This window comes from Molossus molossus, unplaced genomic scaffold (genome assembly GCF_014108415.1).
Source record: "Molossus molossus isolate mMolMol1 unplaced genomic scaffold, mMolMol1.p scaffold_m16_p_8, whole genome shotgun sequence".
NCBI classification, from domain to species: domain Eukaryota; kingdom Metazoa; phylum Chordata; class Mammalia; order Chiroptera; family Molossidae; genus Molossus; species Molossus molossus.
This window is the reverse complement of record NW_023425402.1, coordinates 100,022,723-100,045,413: the sequence shown is the minus strand read 5'-3', so window position 1 is coordinate 100,045,413 and position 22,691 is coordinate 100,022,723. Positions and strand designations below refer to the sequence as shown.

Here is a 22,691-nt window from a genome sequence, read left to right as displayed (position 1 = left end):
TGAAAAGCTGCATTTAGACCTCAGCTAGGATATTAAGAGCTAAATACACTGTTAAAGCCTATTTGAGAATGATTAACTCAGCACATCTGAAAATGTATCAGTAAGTGGTACAAATACTATCAAATTTCCCATTCTCTGAGATTACATTTATTCCGTTCTTGGGAAATTCTTAACAAAGCTTTTCACATCTCCTAGCCTTTACAGATTGCAAGGTCAAAGATTTCAAGCCAACAGTATACAACTCACATCTGAGGAAGACAACACCAGTGTTTGCTTAGAGTAGCAACTACTTGACTCACATTTATTTTTCAGGCTATGAAAATGCTTGTGTTCTAATTTTTTAAAGCAAAGTCTTATTTTTTTTAAATATGCACATTCTAGTACTCCCTTTTCTGCATAAAACAGCTCCATGATAAGGTGTTAAGAATAGCAGTCTTCTTTGTAGATTCACACACGCACACTCAACTATCTTTGGTTTCTGACCTGACCAAAGAATCTTTTCCAACGTACTGTACATGGAAGTTACTCTTTGTTGAATTGTTTTTGTTAAGAAGACTGGTTATGTTATTTACTATCCCCAGCAATGAGATGTCCCAACCTTTTTGGATTTTCTATTAGCGCTTCAGAACATTACAAAATGTGTTCATTCAGCCCTGGCCGGTTTGGCTCAACGATTAGAATGTTGACCTGTGGACCAGAGAGTCCTGGGTTCGGTTCCTACTAAGGCACATACCTTGGTTGTGGTTCGTCCCCACCCCTGTTGGGGTCATATGAGTGGCAACCATTCGATGTCTCTCTCTCACATCGATGTCTCTCTCTCTCTCTCTCTTCCTCCCACTCTCCCTCCTGCTCTATCTGAAGATAAATGCAAAAAAAATGTCCCCGGGAGGATTTAAAAAAAAAATGTATTCATTCATTCATTCGCTCATCTATTCTTTCAACACATATTTACTGAGTGCCTATTATATGCCAAGCACATGCTTCCCATTCAAGGTTCTAAATCAAGTCATCAAGATTTTCTTTTCTCAGGTTTTGGAGACTCCTTCAGAACTGCTTGCATTCGTGTCAGTGATGGGGCAGCTGCTCTCTCTTTCCACTTCTCAGTCCAAGGCTGTCAGTTACCCTACGTGCTCAGCAGCCCTTTCTCCTGCAAACAGCAGGACGCAGGTGTCCCCTGTACATCTTCTCCCCTGGGGCAGTGGTGGTAGAGTTGTTTCCCTGTGAGAGTTAATATTCTCATAAAAACAGTTTGCGATTTCTCAAAAACAAATACTCGTTTCCCGTATAGCAGGCTGAACTTGTATGTTTTATGCTAACTTCTCCAGAAAGACAGGTCACACGAGATTTACCAATAAAATTTATAGTCGCAGCTGGATATCTTGTCATATACCAAAACATTTTAAAATATGTTTTAAATGAATTCATAAATGTGAAACATTTTACAACTGAGTTAATACAACCCCTTGAAAGAGCAATAATAATTACAATTATTAAAACAGAATTTAAAACCCAACACTTAACTCTACCCCAGATTGATTCTCAAGCTACAAAGCCTTCAGGCAATGCCACTTACAAGTGTCAACTCTCTACTCTTGAAACTACCATTTATTCGTCTTTGTTTTCCCTAAATAAAAAGCCTACTTTTTTGGAAACAATTATTTACCTCAAGATATCTAAGTCATCTAAGAATCCAATTCCTGCTTTCCTCTCTTGCATTTACTAACTATAAAGAAAAAAAAACAACTGGAAGAATTAGCAATATTATTCAGCCATGTGTAACTAGTAATCCAACATTTGTATAGAAACTATAGAAAAAGCCATTGTACAAATGAAGTTCAAAAGCCAACCAGCTGGCCTGGCTGGTGTGGCTCAGTGGATTGAGCATCATCCCATTCACCAAGAGGATGCCGGTTCAATTCCTGGTCAGGGCACATGCCCAGGCTGCAGGCTTGATCTCCATTATGGGGTGTGCTGTTTTATCTCTCTCCCCCTCTCCCTTCCTCTGTATCTAAAATACCAATAAAATATATATTTTTAAAAAGCCCAACCACCTGCAGATACACAATAGCAAATGCTATTCTTCTAGCTTTTAAGGAATTTACTGCTTTGGAGTTAACTATAAAGCCAGCCATTTGTGTATCAATTCCATTTATTAAGATTTAAAAGGTGGCCCTGGCCAGTTTTGCTCAACAGTTAGAGCGTCGGCCGGCGGACCAGAGAGTCCCAGGTTCGGTTCCCGCTAAGGGCATGTACCTCGGTTGCAGTTTGTCCCTGACCTCATTTGGGGTTGTGTGGGTGGCAACCAGTTGATCTCTCACATCAATGTTTCTCTCTCTTCCTTCCTCTCTCCCTCCCGCTCTGTCTGAAGATAGATGCAAAAATGTCCTCGGGTGAGGATAAAAAACAAAAAAACAAACAAATAAAAAACCCAATAGGACTTCCTACTTATATATGCATATGTCTCAAGCCAAGTTCCTCTAGATCTTTAAAAAAAAAAAGATTTAAAAAGTGACTTGAGCCCTGGCCGGTTTGGCTCAGCGGTTAGAACGTCGGCCTGCGGTACAGAAAAAGTGACTTGATTTGGACTGGTGAACACACAGTACAATATACAGATTATATATTATAGAATTGTACGCTAATCTTACTTTTTAAAAATTAATTAGTTAATTTTTTTATTTCAAAAATTGCCAATGCTAACTATATTTTAAGTCGTCATGGTGGGGTATTGGGGAAAATTTTCAATTAGCAATAGTCGCACTTCAGATAAACCTCATTGGCTACGATACTGCCACTGCACAAAATTAATCTTAAAAATTTTTTAAATTTTGCTGCTGATTCAAATCTAAGATTATAAACCAGGGGAGTTAATCCTTTCATTTGTATATATATACACATTTTCATTATATTTTCCCAGCCACTGTGGAAGCCTTTACAGAAACAATTATTTACAGATAACTAATTTCATATAACTGCTGCCACTTTGATCAAGATTGTCTAAATATAATCAAACAAATAAATGAATGAATGTAATTGAAATGCATTCACCAATAAGCCAGTATTGTTTTGGCTCTAAATTTTTCTAGAGTTGGCCTGCTACACCTACTCATGATTGGACCCAAGATACGGCAAATGAGCCCTGGCTGGTGTGGCTCAGTTGGTTGGAGCATCGCCCTGTACACCAGAAGGTGTTAGGTTCGATCCCCAGTTGGGGTGTGTGCAAGAAGCAATTGACTGATGTTTCTCTCTCTCTTCCTCTCTTTAAAATCAATTTTTAAAAATTAAAAAAAATTGGCCCTAGCGAGTTTGGCTCAGCGGTTAGAGCACTGGCCTATGGACCAAAGAGTTGAGGGTTTGATTCCAGTCAAGGGCATGTACCTTGGTTGTGGCCCTGGTCGGGGTCGTGCGGTAGGCGACCAGTTAATGTGCCTCTTTCTGTCTTCCTCTCTTTCTCCCTCTCCCTCTCCCTCCTCCCTCTCCCCTTCCTTCTCCCTTCCACTCTACCAATAAATGGAAAAAATATATATATATATATCCTCGGGTGAGGATTAAAAAATTTTTTTTAAATGATATGGCAAATGATTTTCCCCGTATGGAGTGAGAATGTCTCAGGACATATTTTTGGAGGGTACCTGGAAGGTTTCTACACTCCAAGGCAGATCAAGTTATGGTAATCCTAAGAATTTTAAATCCTTTCACAAATTCTAAAAGAGTCCCGTAAGTATCTAACATTTAAAAATATAGATTTTAACATATTAATTCAACAAAATTTTGTTGTTGTTGTTGTTGTTTTTCATTTTTTGTTCAGATAGAATGGGAGGGAGAGAGAGGAAGAGAGAGAGAGAAACATTGACGTGAAAGGGACACATCAAGTGGTTGCCACCCACGCGACCCAACCAGGGCCGGGGACAAACTGCAACCGAGGTACATGCCCTTAGCGGGAACCGAACCCGGGTCTCTCTGGACCGCAGGCCGACGTTCTAACTGATGAGCCAAACCAGCCAGGGCAAAATTTTGTTATTGTTAATCCTAACCCGAGGATATTATTTTCCACTGATTTTTAAAGAGAGAGGGAGGGAGGGAGGGAGGGAGGGAGGGAGGGAGGGAGGGAAGAAAGAAAGACAGAGAAACAGACAGACATTAATGTGAGAGAAACACACATCGATTAATTGCCTCTGGCTCAAGCCTGAACTGGGGTCAGGGAATGAACATGCAACCCAGGTCCGTGCCCTTGACCTGGAATCAAACCCGATATTCTAACCACTGAACCACACAGGTCAGACCTCAACACACTTTTATTGAATTAAGTGCCAGCCAAAATGCATGGGACTTTTCAAAGCTGGAAACTTTGGTTTCATAAGTCAACATTGCCTATTCAAAAACAAAACAAAACATTATAGAGACATACATTGTAAATTATTGAGAGGTTTTAACGTTCCTTTATTAATTTGAAGTCTTTGTAAATTTTAATCTCAGATCTGCTATTTGTTGTCTATGACATCAAAATATACTTCCATTATTTTTTTCATATGATTAAGAACCCAATAAAAAGACCAATGCTTGACCTGAAGAATTACTAAAATTGTACACAAGGGAGGTTGATTATTTTTTCCCGTTTTGTAGAGCTCCCATCCAAATCTCAGTTGATATTGTTGCAGTTCTGTATTCCCAAAGAATGATCTCAATTTCATCAGCTGCTTTTTTAAAATAATGACTTCTTATCTCTCCCACAAATATAGTATCTATACAAAGGGTAGCTGTGATAAATCACAATAAAAGATAGAAAATCAATAGTAAAACTAGACCTACTTCGCCTTCCTTTCCCCCTCCCAATGTGTTACTTCATTACAACTTCATTGGGAGCATAATTAATTACATGAGAAAGATTCCAAAACCTGCTACTGCTACTAAATCAATAAAACTCTGAAAAGTGAAATAATCATTTGAATGTGTTGTTTTGAACATTATTGTGCTTTTGAGATGTCCACAGAAGAAATTATAAGTGAAATATTTGAAATTTGCTTTCTATGGGAGAATTTGAAACACTGACTATTTCAGAGTATGAAATTATTGAGTATTTTCATGAGTAAAAAACGATGGGTTGGTGAAAATAGTATCTAGTAAGTGACTGTAATATCCAGTATTTCAAGCAAAACTTGACAGAACAAATTCCATGATTAGAGGTTGCCAACAGCCCTTAGAAGGTATTTTTGACAGCTTTATTGAAGTATATAATTGGCATAGAAGGAACTATATACATTTAAAGTATAATATTTGATGAGCTTTGACAAATGTATACATCCTTGAAACCATTACCACAATAACAGATTAGGCGAGAAAAACGAAGAAGAAGAAGAAAGAAAGAAAAAAGAGATTGGACTAATGATTTGCCCAAAAATCTCTTCCTGTGCCTTTGTAACGTGCCTTTGTAACCTCTCTGTCCAGACCTTCCTGGCCCCACCCTGCCTTCCCAAACAAGAACTGATCTTCTTTCTGTCACTCTAGACTAGTTTGCATTTTCTAGAATTTTACAGAAATTCATGTAGGTGGAATAATCTATTTCATGCTTTTCTTTGTCTGGTTTCTTTCTTTTTTTTTTTTTTAATTCTCACCTGAGGACATTTTTTCTTTTTTTGTTGTTCAGATACAGTAGGAGGGAGAGAGAGAGAGAGAGAGAAACATCGACGTGAAAGAGACACATCGAGTGGCTGCCACCCACACAACCCAACCAGGGCCGGGGACAAACTGCAACCGAGGTACGTGCCCCTAGCAGGAACCGAACCCGAGTCTCTCTGTACCGCAGGTTGACTCTCCAACCGCTGAGCCAAACCGGCCAGGGTTGTCTGTTTTCTTTTATTCAGCATATTTATATTTAGATGCAGCCATACTGTTGGATTAACAATAGTTATGGGTGATTTTATTTTTTTTTAAATTGACTTTCCTAAATATTGAATAGTGAATATGTCTTGGGTTTTTCCCCCCCTGTAATGAAAAGATTTAGGCATATACGCATGATATATATCTCCTTCCACTAAAATCCAGAGAATAAAAAGTCAGCTAGCCTTGGAGTCTGAATTAGAGACGAAAACAGTTCCATTCTGTATTTAATAAGTCTGTATTTATATGTGTCTTTTCTGGGTTTTATCCTTATTCTAGTCAGAGTAGTTGAAGGACTTAGAAAAATGATCATTTTATTATCTTTACATAGTACTAGTTAGGCTGGGAATTATGCATTTTAGCCATGACTGCAAATCTAAAAATGATAGAGGAGGTAACAGCTGTAATTTGTCAATTTAAGGGGAAAATATTCTGTAAAGTATAATCATCTGCCTCAAGTATTGTTTCATAGCACTGTAAAATCACTTTTAAAAAAGTACTTCTTTTTTAATATGTTTTTATTGGTTTTTTTTTTTTTTTTTTTTAGAGAAAGAGAAACCTACAACCTGGGCATATGTTCTGACCAGGGAATCGAACCACTGACCCTTTGGTACACAAGACTATGCTTACCCAACTGAGCCCCAATAGCCAGGGCTGAAAGAAGTACTTCCTTTTTTTTTTTATCCTCACCCGAGGACATTTTTCCATTTTTTGTTCAGATAGAGCGGGAGGGAGAGAGAGGAAGAGAGAGAGAAACATCAATGTGAAGGGACACATCGAGTGGCTGCCACCCGCACCCAGGGCCGGGGACAAACTGCAACCGAGGTACGTGTCCTTAGCGGGAACCGAACCCGGGTCTCTCTGTACCGCAGGCCGACGCTCCAACCACTGAGCCAAACTGGCCAGGGCGAAGTACTTCCTTTTTTTTAAATAAGTTTTTATTGATATTTTTAGGGAGAGAGATAGAAACATTGGTGTGAGAGAGATACATGATTGGCTGCTTTCTGCGTGCCCCCCACTGGGACTCGAGCCTGCAACCCCAGCATGTGCCCTGATTGGGAATCAAACCAGGACCTCTCAGTCCATGGAACGATGCTCAATCCACTGAGCCACACCAGCTGGGCAAAGAAATACTTCTTACCTACTTATATCCATGACCCAGATCTAGCTGTGTGAAATCACACAAAGTATGATAATTACAACCAATATTAAATCCACATTTTCTGTTACTGGTACTAATTTTTACATTTGTTTATCAGCTATCTAAAATAACATAAAACCGTATTTACAATATCATCTCAACTTTGAAACAATAAAAGCTGAAAAACATACATTTGCATATACATGTATATGCCTACAAAAAGGATTATTAGAATGTTGTAATAATTCTTCCTGAATGATAGAACTTAAAATTATTTTTTCCCCTTCATTATGTTTGCCTGTGTTTTCCCCAAGTTTTCTACATTGGACATGTATGACTCCCCTGACCAGAGATCAAACCTGCAACGTTGGCGTATTGGGATGATGCGCTAACCAACTGAGATATCCGGCCAGGGCAGACTATGTACCTCTTTCCAGAAGAATAGAAAGAATGTTAGATATGTTTTAATTATCCAAGGAAGATGTCCAGATTTTAACCTAAAACATATGTTTATATAATATGTTATGACACCCCAGTACATGGTATTCACAGTATGGAGTGATAAATTATAGGAACGTTAATAAGTTTCATAAGAAAATAAACAAGACTGGAGACCTCAACCTTGAACTGCATTCTCAAACTCGACTGCATGCTGGAATAACCCCGGAGTTTTAACAAAATCTAATGCCTGCTTCCAACCCCAGAGATTCTTGCTTAATTGGTCCAGGGGGAAGCCTGGGTACTGGGTTGTAAAAGGCCCCTGGGTGATGCTAAATGTGTAGCCGAGGCTGAGAACCACCGTTCTAGGGCCTTGAGATTGAACTGACTTTCCTGATGCTGCCTGACTTCCTGATGGGAATTAACAGTCAACTAAGCAAGGATATGGAAGAAAAGCAATTTCCTTTTAGCACAGTTTTTAAATGATACTAGGGGAGGGGGAATTCTATGTTCTGGAATCATCATTACATATATTCAATCTGGGCCTTCCGAGGAAATCAATCCACCTGGAAGGTGGCCAACATAAGGCCTAATGGCATAATGAATTTTGTTTTACAATGGGAATATCTTATCGTGAGACTATTTTCTTAAATCATGCCAAAGAAGATGGTTATTCCACTATATAGTTAGAGATAAATATAAAAATGTTCTATATTCAATTATATACTATTTATCATATTCATCAGCAGAAAACTATAAGGTGTGAAATACTGAGTATTTGCTCCTAAGTATAGAATTTAATCACTATAGCCCAACCAGTGTGGCTCCGTGGTTGAGCGTCAACCCATGCACCAAGAGGTCACCTGTTCGATTCCCGGTCAGGGCACATGCCCAGGTTGTGGGCCTGATCCCCACTGGGGGGCATGCAGGAGGCGGCCAATCAATGTTCTCTCTCATCTATGTTTCTCTCTCTCTCTCTCCTCCCTTCCTTTCTCTTTAAAATCAATGAAGAAAAAAAAAGTTCAGACTGATACGAAAAGCACGATCCATAAGAGGAAAAATTGATAAATTGTGCTTCATCAAAATTAAAAACTTTTGCTCTGCAAAAGACCCAGTAAAAAGACTAAAAAAAGATAAGCTACAGATTGGGAGAAAATATTTGCAAACCACATATCCAATAAAGGACCAGTATCTAGATATATAAAGAATTCTCAAAACTTCAGAGTAAAAAACAGACACTCCAATTAGGTAATGGGCAAAAGACTTGAAGAGACATTTCAAGAAACAGGATATACAGATGGCACATTAAAACTACAATGAGATGTCACTACACAACTGCCAGGGTAGCTGAAATAAAAAACTGTGACAACGCCAAATGCTGGCAAGGATGCGGAAAAGCCGGAGCACTCATACTGCTGGTAAGAATGTAAAAGGGCATAGCCACTCTGGAAAACAGTCTGGCAGCTTCTTAAAAAACTAAACATGTGCCCAGCTGGTGTGGCTCAGTGGTTGAGCGTTGACCCATGCACCAAGAGGTCACCGGTTCTATTCCCAGTCACGACACATACCCAGGTCGTGGGCCAAATCCCCAGTGGGGGGCATGCAGGAGGCAGCCAATCGATCTTCTCTCTCATCGATGTTTCTATCTCTCTCTCCCTCTCCCTTCCTCTCTCTCTAAAATTAATCTAAAATCAATAAAGAAAACAAAAAAAACTAAACATGCAACTACTATATGACTGAGCAATTACACTCTCAGAACTTTACAGACTTCTGTTAACACAAAAACGTGTATACAAGTGGTATAGCACCTTTATTTGTAATAGCCCCAAAGTTGAAACAACCGGGATATCTCTCAACATGTTGAATTGATTAAACAAACTATGGCATGTCTGTACCCGGACACACTACTCAACAATAAAAAGACACAAACTACTGACTCATGTAACAACCTGGATGAATCTCCAGAAAATTATGCTGAAAGTAGACCACCAGTTCCAAAAGGTTATAAACTGTGTGATTTCATGTTAAATAGCATTCTTGAAATGACAAAATTCTAGAAATGGAGAAGAGATTAGTGGTAGCCAAGGGTCAAGGAAGGGTTGGGGAGCAGGGGTGGGTATGGTAAAAAACTGGCAACAAGAAGAATCATTGTGTGATGGGAACATTCTGTACCTTGACTGTATCAATGTCAGTATCCTGACTGTGATATGTATTCTGTAACTTTGTAAGATGTTACCATGAGGGAAACTGGGGGAAGGGTATAACAGGCTCTCTCTGTATTATTTCTTTTTTTTGCTGTCATTTTTTATCCTCACCCAAGGACATTTTTCCATTTTTCGTTCAACCAGAGTGGGAGGGAGAGAGGGGAAGAGAGAGAGAGAGAGAGAGAAACATCAACGTGAAAGAGACACATCGAGTGGCTGCCATCCGCATGACCCAACCAGGGCCGGGGACAAACAGCAACTGAGATATGTGCCCTTAGCGGGAACTGAACCCAGGCCTCTCTGGACCGCAGGCCGATACTCTAACCGCTGAGCCAAACCGGCCAGGGCTCTGTGTGTTATTCTTAAACTACATGGGAGTCTACAATTAACTGAAGAAAAAAAAGGTTTGATTTTTTAAAAAAAGAACAAGGTAGCCCAGCCAGTGTGGTTCAGTGGTTGAGCATCAACCCATACATTAAGAGGTTGCCGGTTTGATTCCGGGTCAGGGCACATGCCCAGGTTGTGGGCCCAATCCCCAGTGTGGGGCACACAGGAAGCAGCCAGTCGATGCTCTCTCTCATTGATATTTCTGTCTCTCTCTCCCTCTCCCTTCCTCTCTCTCTAGAATCAATAAAAAAGAAAAATAATTTAAAAAAAGAACAAGGGCCCTGGCCGGTTTGGCTCAGCGGTTAGAGCGTCGACCTGCGGTCCAGAGAGACCCAGGATCGGTTCCCACTAAGGGCATGTACCTCGGTTGCAGTTTGTCCCCGGCCCTGGTTGGTTGTGCGGGTGGCAACCACTCGATGTGTCCCTTTCACATCGATGTTTCTCTCTCTCTCTCTGTTCCTCTCTCTCCCTCCCACTCTACCTGAACAAAAAAATGGAAAAATGTCCTCGGTGAGGATGATAAAAAAAAAAAAAAAAAGAACAAGAAAGAACAAGGTATATTCTCAGATGGGCTAAAATAAAGATCAAGATATAAGTTTTTATTCAATTTACAGACTCCTCAACTTTCCAGAGTCCTTGAAATTACCCTTTACAATGAAAATTAAACCAAATTGGATGTCAACACAGTGTTCATAGGTTGGTATTTTGTTTTACTTCTAAGCTTGTTAACACAGACTATCAGACTAGATAAAATACAGAAATAGGTTTCCTGACTCTGCCCTGCTGGTAAATACACTCTTCCTGGCTTCATCTGCCAGTGGAGTGGACTCACCTGTAATCGTCCTGGCATATATGATTTCCAAATTCTCCTGTTTGTGAAGGGTCTCAAAGGCACCACCAGATCACACGAGAAATGAAGGCAGGGGACAGTCACAGTGAAATCTGCTAAGAGGAACATCTTACATTAAAAATCAGTTTCTGCAAAGGCCCCTCCCTTTCTTTTCTACTTCTCTGATCACAAAATTTTAGCATGGCTTTATTTTATTTTATTTTTTTGTCTTTATTGTTGAGAGTATTACAGATATCCCCCATTTTCTTCCACTGCCCCCCTCCACCCAGTTTCTGCCTCACCCGAGGCCTTCACCACACTATAGCCTGTGTCCACGGGTTATGCATATGTGCATATAAATTCTCTGGTTAATCTCTGCCGGCCCCCACCCCTTCCGTCTGAGATCTGTCTGTCTGTGCCATAGCATGGCTTTAGTTAGCAAAATACATATTGGAATCTAAGAATATATCAGATAGATAAAGAAAGATAAAAATATCAGATAGAGACTGGGACGGGTGCTTTGGTGTTTTAAAATGCTAATTTCCTAGGGTAAATTTAATTTGAACAAAATTGAGCATAATATAAATTTTCTGCATTTAAAAAAATCCATATCCTTCTTTGGTTTATATTTAATAACTATTATATATTTGCTTGTCTATAAACATTTGCACCATTCAAGGGAATGCAGCAAGGCATTCCCCAAGATTAACAAATTACTACATTTCTATCATCATATATTTTTAAACATTTTTAACAATATATTATTTACTTTTTGAGAGAGAGAGAAAAACATTGATTTGTTCTACTTATTTATGTATTCATTAGTTGATTCTTGTATGTGCCCTGACCGGAGATCAAACCTGCAATGTTGGTGTATTGGGATGACGCTCTAACCAACTGAGCTACCTGGCAGGGTTTCTAAAACCATATTATTAAGAAGATATGCTAGGCCTGGCCCGTTTGGCTCGGCGGTCAGAGCGTCGGCCTCCGGTCCGGAGAGACCTGGGTTCGGTTCCCGCTAAGGACACGTGCTTCGGTTGCAGTTTGTCCCTGGCCCTGGTTGGGTCGTGTGGGTGGCAACCACTCAATGTGTTCCTTTCACATTGATGTTTCTCTCTCCCTTCCTCCCACTCTATCTGAACAAAAAATGGAAAAATGTCCTCAGGTGAGGATAAAAAAAGAAGATATGCGAACGCTAAAGCTCTTGGCCAGCACACACTGAACACCGATGTTCGAAGCCGATATGTAAGCAGAGTGACTCAGGTTGTGGCAGCGGAGCCACACTCACACCAAAAATGCCTCTAGGAGAGAAATTCTTCTTTCTCACATTTCACTGTAGTCAAGTAAAATGGTGTCTAGATACTTTGGAGATATGCAGAGGAAAACTCCATCTTAGTCTGTCTTCAGCATAATGGCATGCCAAACTTCGGCAGCCCAGAGAACAGGTGTGAGGATTTTGAGAGATTTCAGTAGACCAAGGTTTCTTTGTTATCTTTGGTCGGAACAAACTAGCAACTGAGTTGAAGAATGATTGTTTTTGTTATTGAATAATTACCCCCTTACTGACACTATTTTTTCTCAGCACAAGTTGCAAAAGCAACTTTCTTTAAATGCATTATCACCCAAAACGCAAAACCATGTAGATAATTAAACGGAAGTTCCTTGCCTCTGGCCCCAGCCACATCTAAGATTCAGGACACTGTTTGGAGCTGGTTAAAAGGGTTGGTTGGCCTTGGCCCTCATCTGAGTTCTTCTTTTCTAAAGCTGCAAAGTTCCAGTTTGCCTTCTGTTACTGCCCCTTTATTTTTTTGTTCTAGTTCACACCTTCATTGTGGAAACTGCTGTTCTGACAGAAGTCCCTTACCTGTCCCCTTCCAACTCCACCCACCCACTTCCCACTCCTTTCTCTCGTATTCTCCTGATTCCTCTCCCGGCCCTGGGACTCCCAGGGTAAGACAGGGAGTTCACAGGGCGGAGACTCACCTAGGGCTCCTGGCTCCTCTGGCAGCCGAGTCACGCGCCCTGAAAGCCCCCGGCTCCTGGAGAAGGAGCACAGTGCTGGTTCTCCTGGGCGGTGGGCGGCGGGGTGTGAGGGAGGAGGTGGGTCTGGCCTAGGCAGGGCCCAACGACAGGAAATGACTCTCTTAATAAGTCTGACATATTTTAGACGGGCACATTTGTCTTTTTTCCTGTTTTCTTTACGACTTTGAGATGGGGATTTTTTTTTTTTTTTTTTAAATCCTCACCTGAGGATATTTTTCCATTTATTTTCAGAGTGGGAGGGAGAGAGAGAAACATTGATGTGAGAGAGACAGGACTGGCTGCTTCCCACACGACCCGACCGGGGCCCGGGACTGAACCCAACCGAAGTATGTGCCCTTGACCGGAATAGAGCCTGAGACTCCTTGGTCTGCAGGCTGATGCTCTAACTGCTGAGCCAAACTGACCAGGGTGAAATGTGAAAAATTTTAATGAGATTTATTTTACCAGCCATTGTGGGGTCAAAAAATCGTGTCTCTACCACTTGTAGGTGAGAATTTTGTCTGTGGAGCAATAGCTGTTAAATAAGAGGTGAAATCGATGGAAATGACGGACTTGGCCACTGAGGAACAGGTTTTCTAGAGGAAGCCTTGGTGGATCGATCCCAGGTACAACCCATTTAATCTGTCCTTAAAACCAAAAAACGAGAACTATTTATTTTGAAAATAATCATTTGGATATGAATATTGAAGCACCTTTATTTCGGATTTTCTCTTCCAGGCACGCGAGGCCTATCACCATATCCCTCTGTGACAAGTCTCCGGGAATCTCCTGTGACAACCGTTCTGAGTGGCCGCAAAGGTGCGCTTAAAGGACTGCTCCTACGGGACAGGTTCTCAGAGGACTCCTGAGAGTCAAGAAGACAGGAAAAGTCCTATTTACATGTATGTAATCTCATTCTATCTAAATTACTAATCTGAGTATATTACATGACTACTTAACATATATGTGCTATAGGAATACAAGTATAATATTTATAAATATAAATATGCATATTGGACTGAATGCCAATTTAAAAACGTTTATGGTGTGTGCAATCCAAACGCCTGGAGACCACGTTGCTGAAGGCAAAGAAAATCCATCTTCAATCAGGACCACAGAAACTGTCCTGTCGGTGGTGGGGCTCAGTTGGTTGGAGCATCATTCCGTACAGTCGTCCCTCGTTTATCGCGGTGAATCCGTTCCAGACTCTAGCGGTTTCACCTGGTGTTGCAGGATTCCTGGGGTGCTCGAATACATAGGCCTACAGTCCAAATGTACAGTAATTTTAATTGTAATTGTAATACAGGCATGTATAATTGACTCAGACAACCGAGCGCGCGCTGTGTCATTTTCACTCTCTCGATCAACTTTTTAATGAATATATTTGGAAAAACCGCGATAGAGTGAAGCCGTGGAAGTGGAAGCGCAAAGTGGTGAGGGACGGCTGTACACTGGAAGGTCTCTAGTTTGATTCCCAGCTAGGGCACGTACCTAGGTTTTGGGTTCGATCCCTGATTCTCTCTCTCTCTCTCTCTCTCTCTCTCTCTCTCCCTCCTTCCCTTTTCGCTAAAAAAAAAAAAAAAAAAAAAGTCAATGAAAATGTCCTCAGGTGAGGATAAAATAAACAAACAAATTTTTAACAAGACCTTTGTAACCAGAAATTCACGACTGGCATTAGTGGCTGGCTGTTGATTCTATTACAAATCACACAACTCCTCAAGTATGGGATCACATTTTTTTTTTTTTTGAAGAATAGTTAATTGATTTTTAGAGAGGGGAAGGGGAAGGTGGAGAGAGAGAAACATCGATGTGCGAACACAACATGGATTGGCCTGCACGCCCCCTACTGGGGATCAAGCCTGCAACCCAGGCATGTGCCCTGACCATGAATTGAACCAGTGACCTCCGAGTGCACAGGACGATGCCCAACCAACTGAGCCTCACTTGCCAGGGCAGGACCACATTTCATACATTTTTGTGTCCCCATGAGCTAGCACAGTCCTTGATAGTGTAAGAGAATTGTCCATGAAAGGTAAACTAGATTGTGAGAGGCAGAGGAGAGGGATGGAGAGGTGCTGTTATTAAGTTAGTTTGTCTGGATTTGAGCCACTTGGTAGCCGTGTGGTTTCCAGCAAGTTATTTAACCTCTCCATGCTTTGGTTGGCTCAACTGTACAATATTAATACAGTATTTATAGCTTCCTTACAAGGTAGTGAGGAGTAATTTATTATGAGAAGACATTTAAAGGGATGAGAACAGTGCCTGGCACTTGGGAAATATTTCCAAAGCAGGATTTCCCCTTCCCCAGGGCAGTGTCCTCTAGACTTTTACACTATATACTCCATCAATTTTTTAAAAAAGAGTATTCAGCTTTAATATTTGTATACGTTATTTATTTGTATATTCTTATTTCTGCATTCTTTCAATGGACCCACACCTCTGAGCATTAGTACTACAGAGCAAAGTGCTACGTGTCATTTTACCAGGACTGGACTGCATGCCTGATGGAATACAGAAGCGATGCTGTCACTTCTGAGACTGGGTTAGAAAAAGTCCTGGGCTTCCATCTTGGACGAACACGTTCTCACTCTCTCGTCACTCTCTCTGTCTCTGAGCAAAACAGGCTGCCATAGTGTGAACAGCCCAGTGGGGAGGCCCAGGCACTGAGGGACTAAAGCCTTATTCCAAGAGCCCGCTAAGAACCGAGACCTACCAACAGTGGTGAGCGTGAGCTGGGAAGTGGGTTTTTCAGCTCCCCGTGAGCCTGGAGAGGACCACAACCCTGTCCCACGGTTTGAACACAACCTCAGGGAAACCCCAGGCCAGCACCACTCAGCGAAGCCATTCCCGGGGTCCTGTTTCTCGGAATCTGTGTGCAATACCAAATGTTTGTTGTTTTAAGGTGTTTGAAAATGCTACGTGTTCATTTAAAGGACAAGTAAACTACCCCGGAATTTGCAAGCCCACGGATTTGCAGATGTTTATGAAAGAAGAGAGTGGGGGCTTCTTCTAATTTTTAGGAGATGCATATTCCCAATGGTCACTAGACCTACCTGAGTTGAGGCCTTGGTGTTTCTGTGTCAGTTTGGCGACAGCCACACTCTGCAAGGCTGCTATACTGTTTCGTTTCCGAACCAGATCTGCACCCAGCTCTCAGACGCAGATGTATGAGTGGGAAATGAGCTCATTAAAGGGCAGGCAGAGCCACAGACAGTTTTACAATAAAGACACGGCTGCAGAGAGGACCTGTGCAGCGACCTCAGAGGCAGGATCAGCTGTGCTAATCGCACGTGCAAATAAAAACCCTGGACATGCTCAATTCAAAGCCATGTAAATAGGACTGTAGGCATAATGGCCTTTGTCTTATACTCTGGGGCTGTGCAAAAAGCTCCAGAATTTTATAAGACGATGCTAAGACGATACCTATTTTCAGACCTAATAGTGGTGTGCAAATATATGTAAGTTCATAGACTGAATTTTGATATGTAATACTCTTAGGATCTGGAAGGGTTTTGGGGAGGCTCAGAAGACACTTGGAACAGTAACTGGGAAGGTAAACAGCCCACCGTGGAAGGAGTGAGGTCACAAGGGAGGCCATGCAGAAGTTGAGTTTGTTTTCTACACACGGAACTGCAAAGCACTCTAAATGCAGCAACTAAAACGAATATTTGTTTTTTTAAATTTTTATTTAGTTTTGCCCTGGCTGGTTTGGTTCAGCAGTTGAGTGTCGGCCTGCAGACTGGAGAGTCCCAGGTTCGGTTCCCGTTAGGAGCATGTACCACAAAAAAAAAAAAAAAAAATTTTATTTAGTTTTTCCCTTTATTGATTTTAGAGAGAGAGGGAGTGAGGAGAGAGAGAGAAACATCAATGAGAGAGAACATCAATTGGCCGCCTCCTGCATGCCCCCCTGATGGAGATTTGGCCCATGACCTGGGCACGTGCCCTGACTGGGAATCGAACCGGCGACCTCTTGTTGCATGGGTCGATGCTCAACCACTGAGCCACACCAGCCGGACTGAAATGAATATTTGTAAAGGACACAATCAGTTGGCTTAAAGATGGTAAGCATAGGTCTCTTAGATCTACATGGAAATTTGCAAGACACTAAGAATTTGAGGAACCAGAATTTTTAACTTCAGAAGTCCTGTGTTTTCATGAAAGGAAGGCTCTACACCATCTCTGCTTTTACATGTGACGTGTCAATCATATTCAGCTCTAATTTAGTAAAGACGATGACTTTAGGATATGACTATTCTGGCACTGTGATCTTTAAGAATAAGTGGCCTTGCCCTGGCTGGTCTGGCTCAGCAGTTAGAGCGTCAGCCCGTGGACCAATGAGTCCTGGGTTCAATTCCCACCAACGGCACGTACCTCAGTTGTGGTTCATCCCTGGCCCTGGTCGGGCTGTATGGGAGGCAACCAGTTGATGTATCCTTCTCATATCCTTGGGTGAGGAATGAAAAGAAAATTAAAAATTAGGTGGCCTCAGTTTAAAAATTCTCATAGCAAGATTCATTTTAATTTGTAAATGTTGAGCCCTGTATTTTTGTCTCCTGTTTCACTATCGAGTCTTCCACAACAGACAGCTGTGATGAAGAGGCCATTGTCCCCACTGTCCTCCGGGCACTGCATGTGGACCACCCTGGCTACCATCCACCAAAGGAAGCTTCTGCCTCCATGTGTGTCTAGGTAGCATCTCCCCAAATGGGGGCCGTTAATATACTGGAAAAGAATCACTCTGGGTTTCTCAAAATTTTTTGGCCCGAAACAGAACATCTCATGCCCTTCCTTGCCACCGAGATCGCATGAATCCTCCAACACTCGGTTTGAGGGGCCCGTCCCCTTTGCCCCAGCAGCTCAGCAGGCAGAGGACAGAGGCTGCTGCTGGAACGCTGGCCCCATGCCATTCCACGGGCTCCAAGGGTGGTACCCCTCCCCTTGCTCGCGGCATATCTTAATTCTCTTCCTGTTGATTTTTTCTTTTATACAAATGTTTAGATCTATTTCAGATTTAAAAATAAACAACCATTAAACTTTGCTCAACGCCCCTAGAGGCTGCCTTTCTTTCACAAACAAGTTTCTTGGAAGAACAGTCTACACAGCACGTCGGTCTCCACCTTACGCGCGGGCATTCCTGAAGCCTCTGCCATCTGGCATCTGTCCCCACCACTCCGCACGCGGGCTGCTCTCTGCTCGTCGTGGCCACCACCAGCGGGGCACACGCCTCAGCCTCTGTCTTTGTTTCCATCCTGCAATTCGACACTGCGGACCACTGGCCTCGGAGAACCTATTCTGAGGCTCCGAGCTTTAACTGTCTCAGGCCACTGTCCTTTGGTCTCTGGCAGACATGCTGTTTCCTTCACTGTGGCTGTTCCTCAAGGCCCAATCCCCAGCCCTGCCCTGTCCTTTCCTTGCCTGTGTCCTACTCTGTCTTCTTCCTGAGTGAGCTCAGCCCATGCACAGCTTTAGCAGCCATTTATCTGCAGAGGATGGCCAGTATGTCCCTTAGCCCAGAACAGCCTGTGCAACTGCCCTTTAGTATAGCAACAAGTACTTACAAATGAACTCGCCTCCCTTTCCTAAAAACAGACTCCTTGCCCTGGCTGGTTTGGCTCAGTGGTTAGAGTATTGGCGCGCAGACCAAAGAGTCTTGGGTTTGATTCCAGTCAAGGGCACATACCTTGGTTGCAGGGGTCGTGCAGGAGGCAACCAATCGATGTCTCTCTCTCTCCTCCTCCTCCTCCCTTCCTCCCTCCCTCCCTCCCTCCCTCTATCTGAAGATAAATGGAAAAATGTCCTCGGATGAGGATTTAAAACAAAAAAACTTACTCCCTCTCCTGTATTTCATATCTTGCTGGTTCATCAAACCAGAACATTTTAAGTCACATAAAATTCCACCATGTCCCTCATCTCCTTAGCCAGTAGCCAAACTTGATGAATTCTTTCTCTTGAAAGTTCTTTGTACTTGCTGCCTCCAACCATGTTCACTCCTGCAGCCCTTATCATTTGGGTCTTATCACTGTCCCTCATTATCCTGTCCTATTTCACATCTTCAGTACAGACACGGTTTGACATGTGCCTATTGTGCAAGTTAACTTTAACCCATGTGCTAGGAGTGCTTCGTTGACCTTCAAAAGACCCTCATCCTAATATCATTCAGTTTTAAAAAGGAATGAAATTCTGATATGTGCTAAAACATGAACCTGAAAACATTATGCTAAGTGAAATAAGCCAGACACAAAAGAACACATATTGTATGATTCCACTTATGTGAAGTACCTAAAAAGAGTCAAATTCATAGAAACAGAAAGTATAGTGGAGGTTGCCAGGGAGTGGGGGACGAGGGGGTGGGAAGTGATTGTTTAGTGGGTACAGAGTTTCTATTCTATTTAGGGTGATGACAAGTTCAGAAAAGGGATAGTGGTGATGGTTGCACAACATTGTGAAATATTTAATGCCACTGAATGGTTATAAATGGTGAAACAGTCAATCGTGTTTGTACTTTAAACACATTTTAAAAAGTGAATAAAAAAAGAAGACCCTAAATAGAAGTCAACCCCTAGAAGCCACTTTAAATATCTCATTTAATCTGCACTAGAGGATTTCTTGATTAGAATAAGGGATGTTAAAGATCATTTTCTGTTTTTAAAAGAATAGTTTATTGATATTTAGAGAGAGAAGAAGGGAGAGGGGGAGAGAGAGAGAGAAACATCAATTTGAGAGTGCAACATTGATCGCTGCCTCCTGTACACTCCCTACTGAGGACCAAGCTTGCAACCTGAGTTATGTGCCCTGACCAGGAATCAAACCAGCAACCCCCTGGTGCATGGGACAATACCCAAGAACTGAGCCACACCAGCCAAGGCTAAAGATCATTTTTTTTTTTATCCTCACCTGAGGGCATTTTTGCATTTATCTTCAGATAGAGCGGGATGGAGAAAGGGAGGAAGAAAGAAAGAGAAACATCTATGTGAGAGAGACACATGGAGTGGTCACTACCCACATGACTCCAACCGGGGTTGGGGACAAACTGCAACCGAGGTACGTGCCCTTAGCGGGAACCGAACCCAGGGCTCTCTGGTCCACAGGCCAACGCTCTAACCGCTGAGCCACACCAGCCAGGACTACAGATCCTTTTTAATTGGTAAGTAGTGATCAGGACAAGGGGCTGCTAAGAATAGTTTGCAGGCACTTCCCCTCTTGTATGAGTGGGTATAAAACTCGGCCTTACACCTTCAGAATGGCTCCTTCGGTCCCGAAATCCTAGAAATATATTGGTGTACCTCCCCCTGTTCTCACATTCCGTTAGGACTGCACCCATCCTGCCCTCAAAACTCTGGCTGAAAAGCACTGATCCTTCGTGGTGTCCCAGCCTCAGTGGGCAGAGCACCAGGCTTCCAGGGGCTCACACGCCTGGTGTGACTGTTTTCTTGCCTGCTTGCTCCTAAACATTCCTGCCTGCAGAGACCTTTGGCCCAGGCTGCTTTTACTGTACCGTACAACCTGGGAGGATTTATGGGAAGAGAACAAAACTCAGGCTGCCCCAGATCCTGGAATACAAATCTGGTCATGTCAATTTCTCACTGCAAGTTCTTCAGCGGGTTCCTTCCCCTCCCCCCACCCCTTACTTGCAGAGTGAAATCTCAACTCCCAGCCTGGCGCACAGGTCTTTGCACATCTTCCCCTGCCTTTTCCCCGGCTCTTCCCTACCCTTGCTCCCCACATCATCAAGCCAAACTGGCCCCGACCCACCCACCTGCGATCCCGTCCTTGTCACCCCCACCTCCATGCTTCTGCACCTGCCTTTCATTCTGCCCCCAGAGCTCCTCCCCGGCTGCACTCTGGCGTTTGCCTCAGGGAACAAGGCCGGATTCAGGTGCACCACGTCCTGGCCGAGCATGACAGCATCTGCCCCTTGCATTCAACCTTTCTCCACCAGACTCTCAGCAGCAGTGACATCACCCAGTCTGCATCAGGAGCAAGATGAAGTAGACACAACAGAGAGAAACAGACGGCAGCTCCAACCTGAGAGTCTTCTTAGGAGCGGAGGGAAAGCCGGAAATGTGAGGAAGCTGCACTTTGCATTTTTAATCTCATAAAAGAAGAAAGATCCAGAATAGCATGTGGAAGAAGTCAGTCCTAATATTCTCACAGGATTTGTCTTTGTCGAGAAATCAAGGGGCTTCTTCCTCCCCTACGGCTGCACGGGAGAACCAGAGGCGTCTTATCTGATGAACGCCCCTGCGGTGCTGAGTCAGGGCATCCTCACCTGATCCTCCGGAACGGGACTGTGGCCGGCCAGCTGACTTGCCGGTGACACCGAGAGGCGCCGAGCAGAAGCGCCGGCTGGCTCCTAATCAGACTGCTGGGCTAGCCGGGCTCCTTGGCAAAGGCGGGCGGAGTGGGCACCAGGCAGGGGCAAAGCTCATTGAGAACAAGGGCAGGATGCAGAGAATGAGCAAAAAATAAACCTGAACTCAGCCTCAATTGCAGTTAAGTGTCAGCCACCGGAAAGCAACTTAAAACAGAAGGCAACCACCTCGTCTGCCAACGCCTGCGGCTCGGCGACCCAGCCCCGCTGCGGAGCTATTCTTAGTCCGTTCTGGTTTTTCCCAGCTCGATCCGGAGCAGAAGTGAAAAGATTTCTACCTGCAGTAAAGGGCCATCCTCTCCCCCTTTATTTCTTGATTTGTACCTTTTGCTCTGCAGTCTCTGTTATGCGTGTTCTGGACACAATAAAATATGACTAATTCGTGAGAGCAAAAGCTTGTGGCGAGTTGGCGAAGCATTGCAATTAATTACACCAGCAGAGGGTAAATAGAGGTCAAAACTGGCTTTCTTTGTTTGAGAAAGTCTTAACTCCTTCTTTTCTTACTGGTCATCCTAGTTCATTATGAGTTTTTTTTTAAGCCTCTTGAATTCAAACACTGGGTAAAGCTTATGAATACAGTCACTGGGTCTCACGTCACCAACACACCTAAGACCTCACTGTACAGTTCCAGTGACTACGATGCTCCCTTTAAATCAGTGTCATTTCCAAATCAAAATGCTCTGAAACCAACAGGAGCGTTCACCCTCAGCTGAACGAACTATGCTGCCAACAACCTCGTTTGCACTCTCATTTGTGGAAGGGACTGTCTTCCTCAGGGACACTGGCTGGTTGTGTTCTAAAGGCGGGGAGGTGAACTCGTGAGACTGTCTGTGGTCCTCCTCGTCAGGTTGGGTCTGTCTCACTGAGACAAGTTGAGGGCAAAAGGAGGAACTGCTCACGTGAGAGAGGGCCCCTGGGTCTTGGGGCTTGGCAGTGTGTACAATGAGCGCAGAGTTTGTGGCGGGAGGGACCTGGGGGGGGGGCAATATCCAAGACCACAGCCTCTGCTGTCCCAGAGACCCAGCTCTCCCTCGATGTGACCTCGGAGGAATTGCTAATGTCTCTAAATCTTCCTTTTCTGTTTTCTCACATGTGAGTGGGGATATAAAACCCAATTCACACAAGCCTGCTAAAAGGACTCGGTGAGATCAAGGATGCAAGGCAGCAGGCCTGGTAAATAAACAGTGAGGACTGCCATTGTTCCAACACCAGCTCCGGCACCAGCCGACTCTGGCAGGCTGGGCGAGGTTTCCGGAAGCCGGTTCCTCATTTTGTAAAACGGGGCTGCTAACATCTTCTTCACGGGATTACTGTGGGAATGAAGGAACAGGATGTGGCCAGTCAGTGCTAGTGCCCACTTCCTACCTCATCTTTTTGTGGGTTCAGAATTAGATAGAAATCTGCCTGCTAGTTGTTTACATAGGC

The 22,691-nt window shown here is 43.2% G+C and overlaps 1 pseudogene; it reads right to left on the bottom strand.

Annotated features, from left to right (window-relative positions):
- Positions 1-2,651: 2,651 nt before the first annotated feature.
- LOC118622026 lies at positions 2,652-2,803 on the bottom strand (annotated as a pseudogene).
- Positions 2,804-22,691: the final 19,888 nt, after the last annotated feature.